General features: G+C 44.1%; 1 non-coding gene across 1 annotated transcript; it reads right to left on the minus strand.

The window, feature by feature from the left end:
• Window positions 1–267: 267 nt before the first annotated feature.
• On the minus strand, window positions 268–341 carry trnak-cuu (transfer RNA lysine (anticodon CUU)). Its single transcript has one exon. It is a non-coding gene; the product is annotated as a tRNA-Lys (tRNA).
• Window positions 342–5,149: the final 4,808 nt, after the last annotated feature.

Genomic DNA, 5,149 nt, shown 5'->3' on the forward strand with positions numbered 1-5,149 from the left:
AGAGGCGAATTGATCCAGAGTTGTCATCTTCTCAATATTACATTTTCTAACCTTCAACGTTTTTAATAACAGCAAAAAATGAATCCGATTGAACCGGTCCGTGTCCCATGTGGAGGGAACGAGAAGGTCGAATCGGGAGGGAGTGGATATTTGGTAACGCTCACGGTTTCCTTTCACACAGCTCAGGGTTGTGTCTGGTTAGAATCTGGAGACAAGAGGTTGCATTTTCAAACTTTTATCACTCCGTGTGAAAAGTAGAACATAATTCGCCCAACGTGGGGCTCAAACCCACGACCCTGAAGATTAAGAATCTCATGCTCTACCGACTGAGCTAGCCGGACCGACTGCCAAAATTCTTCCCATCTTATTATTGCAGAGAGACAGCTGTTGGCTTTACTGCAGGAGTTCAGTTCGTTCCACAATCTCAGGGTATCAACTTCTGAACACCCGTTTTTTCATTCTGGAGTTAGTCTGATGTCTTTTACCATTCGTCCTGCCCCGCGCTGAGCAGTATAGGAACATCGGGACAAGAGATGGCCATTCAGCCCCTCGAACCTGCTGCCCCATTCAATTAGATATTGAGTTGATCTGCAATTCATCTCTGTTTCTCCGCATGGGACTCATATTCCTTGGTACCCGAATCGAAAAACGATCTATCAATATCAGACTTCAAATTATGAATTGAGCCACAATCCACATACTTTGGGATGAGAGAGTTCCAGCTTTCGGCCGTATTTTGTTTGCTAAAGTGATTCCTGATTTCTTGCATGATTAGTCCAGCTCCAATTTCATTTTCGATTCAGCCAACAGAGAGAGAGAAAAAGGCCGTCTTAACCGGAGATTGATCCTTTAACGATCTCTCACAAATCAACTGAAACCAGTCGGAATGTGAATACCATTTCACTTTTCCAAAATAAAGGGAGTGACATTCATTGTGGAAACAGTCTGATGTCGCTCACTGCAGAAATATCCATGTCAGTGTGATTCAGTCTGAAGGAGCTCGCCTGAAACCTTCGAACCTTCTCTGTCAAGAAGTATTCCGACTTCGTTCAAGCCAATCTCGTTTTTTTTGGATATTTTTCAGATGCCTGTTATCCAACCGCAGACGAAATGGTGGAAAATCAGACGCACTCAGCTGGCAATGTTTGCGGTACATTTTCTGGCAGACAAGACACACATTCGAACCCAAGAAATGCGAGACAATGAATGTTAAGGTTGCTTTAGCGTCCTCGAGTGGGTTCAAACCACCAACTTTTCAGTTCGCAGCTGAACGCGCGAACCAATTGCGCCACAGAAACAAAGCATGCAAATGTTCAAGGACCAATTCATCGAGCTGACGCTTCAGGTTGCCGCGCTCAATGCAACAGCTTTCTTCCAATCAGTTTACTTTTCCAAAATAAAGGGTGTGCAGCTTGCACGAGTGAAAATCTGTGCTGTATTATTTCTGAAAATTAAACTCACCTTGCCATTAAACACCTGTATGTTGAAAGACTCAGTCCGCTCGTGGAAGAGAGGATTGATTTTTGAGCTGTGATTGGCCATTCTCTGTTCCAGTAATATTCAGGTTTGCTGAAAATGAGATGAGATGAAATGAGCAGGACAAACCAGCAGGTCTGTGACACTACACCGTGTCTGTAAAGTTGTCTCTTGCACTTGCAGTGAAGTGGACGACAATTTTCACTCTTAAACCAGTAATTATTATGTGAAGAAAAAATGTGGCCGTGAAAGACTCGATTTCAGCGCGGTGACACGGGCCAGAGTAAAGTTCAGTTCATGCGATTGCCGAGTGGTGAGAGGGTGGATTTGTAACTCCTGTGCGGCTGCGCTGCACATTGTCCAGATCTATTTGGAGCGATATTCCCTTCAATTCATCACTTACAGGGACAGTTTGATTCTAAGTTTCTTTTTCCCGGTGCTTAGTGAGATTTCAGAAATAAACGCGACCCGTGCTTAACCCAAACTCGTCACTAACACGTTGACCGATACAAGGCGGCCACACTCTGCACTTCAGTGAGATGAAAGCCGACAGCGATTTCACGTCGATTCCAATGGCGAAAAAAACTCATTCAATGAAAGTGCAGGTCATTGAGGTGCCTTTAAATTCCTGATTGTTTCCACAGAACTTCTTCCCAAAGCGTTTGAGATACACGTGGGGCGATTTGGGGACTTCTTCTCCCTCTTTGCAAAAGTTTCATCCGCAGCACAAGATCGAAAGTCGAGGGCAAAATGAAACGATTTGCTGAAATTTGAGAACCAGAGAACCAGAATTTAGAGCAAGGTTCTGTTTATTGAGAAAAAGCAGATGAAACATTCATTCCGGAACGATACAGAATCCTATCAGCTCTAAAGGCAACGGTTACCCCGTGTTTTGAACACGCAGCCTTCTGGTGACGCAGGAAGTAACGCAGATGGTAGCAGGAAATTGAAAAGTGGGAATTGATAGATTAAGTGTGTGGACAAAACTGTGGCAAATAGAGTTCAATGTGGGGGAGACCGAGGTCATACACTTTAAATCTAAGAAAGATAAATCAGAGTATTTTCTAAATGGTGAGAAACTCGGTGCTGTGGAGGAGCAGAGAGATTTCGGGGTCCAAGTACAGAAATCGCTGCAGGTACAAAAATTAATTAAACAGCCTAATGTGCCGTTTGTACGGCCGGTCAACTCGTTTGCAAAGAGTATACTGTAACATAATGATCACGGACTCGATTCTTGTAATTTACTTTATTTATTTCGCGTTTTTGTAACTTTTGAAATCGAAGCTTTGCAAAGAACATCCACAGAAAAATTCACTGTGACCGTTTTTTGAATGTCATCCGTTGTAACTTTGCCCCTGGGCAGGATAAACACGTCTTTCTTTTTATTTGTCTTTCTCCAATTTGCAGATAAACGTTTAACTCGCGGCCTGTTCCCATTAATGATCATCAGCAGCAACAGACAGACAGAGCGGGTCTGACCGCCCCGAGATGTGAAAAATGGATCAGTTGAGGACAAATCAAATAGTCACCTGGCACCGAGAGAGACAAAACCAAGAGAAAAAGGCAGAAGGTAACAGAGAAATAACAGCCAAATACAAACGATAGAATTATTTCCCATCCTTGATGTCTCGCTATTCAATCCCCAATCCTTCAGTGGCGGGAATTAAATTTCACTGTAAATAAATCCGAGAATCGAAGCAAAGAAACAACCGAAACTCAAGATTGAATCAAGGACCATTCAGATATTCAGTCTAACGCTCTCCCAACTGAGCTATTTCGGCTCTCCAGCACACCCTAACTTTGTGTTATTGTCATGGAAGAAAATATAACCCCGGGAGGAATTGCCCCTCCTGTTCATTCCACAATTCATATTTTAACATCATACTCATAGAGATACACCCACATTTCATATATAAACATCGCACTCATAGAGATACACCCGCAGTTCATATATAAACATCGCTGTCATACGTCAACTACCAAAGTTTATAAATCAACAGCGCACTCATACATCCACACCCAGTTTGTGGGAGGAAGATCGGTAACGACCGCCGATAGAGCTCTCAGAGGCGGAAGCAGCAGTGACCGATCAAACTCTGGATCTCATCCTTAACACAGACCGGTAGATCCACCTGTGAAGTTGCACCGCACTTTGATAGCAGGGACGGTAATGGGTTCTGAGAAGGCCTCAGGGCGTCTAATCGCTTCTTAGTGGCGGTCCATTGGGTCAAGGGCATCTCAGAGAGGGGATGGGACAGTCATTGGGCATCAGAGCGTGCAAGGAGGCTCAGAGACGGGAGCGGGCAGTCAGAGGGTATCAGAGAGCATATTGAGATCTCACAGAGGGCAAGGACTTTCAAAGTGTATCAGAGAGTTTAATGACTCTCAGGGCGTATCAGTGGGTGAGGACTGCGGGTATCAGAGAGTGTAAAGGGCGCTGACAAGGTTGAAAGAGGATAATGGACTCTCTGAGGGTATCAGAGAAGATAAGGAGATCAGGGAGAATCAAGGAGGGTAAGTGGGTATCAGGAGGTATCAGAGCGGCGAATGGATCCAGAGTTGCCATCTTCTAAATATTACACATCCTAACTATCAACATTTTTAATAACAGCAAAAATGAAACCTATTGAAACGGTATCGGGCGTGTCCCGTGTGGAGGGAATGAGAAGATAGTATCAGGAGGGACTGGATATTTGGCAACGCTCACGGTTTCCTTTCACACAGCTCAGTGTTGTGTCTGTTTATATTACTGGATTTCTTGAACTGGAGATAAGAGGTTGCACTTTGAACCTTTCATCACCCACTGTGAAAAATAGAACTCAAAATCCCCAATATTTGTTTTCATCCCAATACCCTGAGGTTAGGAATTTCGTGCTTTACCGACTGAGCTCGCCGGGCCAGCGGCAGGGCTCCTTCTCATCCTATTATTGCAGAGAGGCAGGTGGTGACGTTGCTGTCGGGGTTCAGTTTGTTCGACAATCCCAAGGTGGCTGAATCTGAACACCCGATTTTCATTCTGGAGTCAAGTCTGATGCCTCTTACCAGTCGTCCAGCCCCGCACTGAGCAGGAGTGTAACATCGGCAGAGGAGAAGACCATTCAGCCCCTCGAGCCTGCTGTCCCATTCAATTAGATCATGAGGTGATCAGTAATTCATCTCTGTTTCCCCGCCTTTGACTCATATCCCTTGGTAACCGAACCAGAAAAAGATCTATCAATATCAGATTTGAAAATTTGATTTGAGCCTCAATCCACATCCTTTGGGATGAGAGAGTTCCAGCTTCCGGCCGTATTTTGTTTGCGAAAGTGATTCCTGATTTCTTGCCTGATTAGTCGAGCTCCAATTTCATTTTGGATTCTGCCAACAGAGAGAGAGAGATAAAAAGGCCGCCTTAACCGGAGATTGATCCTTTGAAGATCTCTCACAAATCAACTGAAACCTGTCGGAATGTGAATGCCATTTTACTTTTCCAAAATAAAGGGAGTGTCATTCATTGTGGAAACAGGAATAATCCGAATTATTTCGAGCCAATTTCGTTTTTTTTGAATATTTTTCAGACAGCAGATTAAATGGTGGAAAATTAGACGCACTCAGCTGGCAATGTTCACGGTATAGATTCATAGAATCAGAGAAGTTTACAACATGGAAACAGGCCCTTCGGCCCAACATGTCC

The sequence above is a fragment of the Heptranchias perlo genome, chromosome 20, assembly GCF_035084215.1.
Source record: "Heptranchias perlo isolate sHepPer1 chromosome 20, sHepPer1.hap1, whole genome shotgun sequence".
In the NCBI taxonomy this organism is placed as follows: Eukaryota; Metazoa; Chordata; class Chondrichthyes; order Hexanchiformes; family Hexanchidae; genus Heptranchias; species Heptranchias perlo.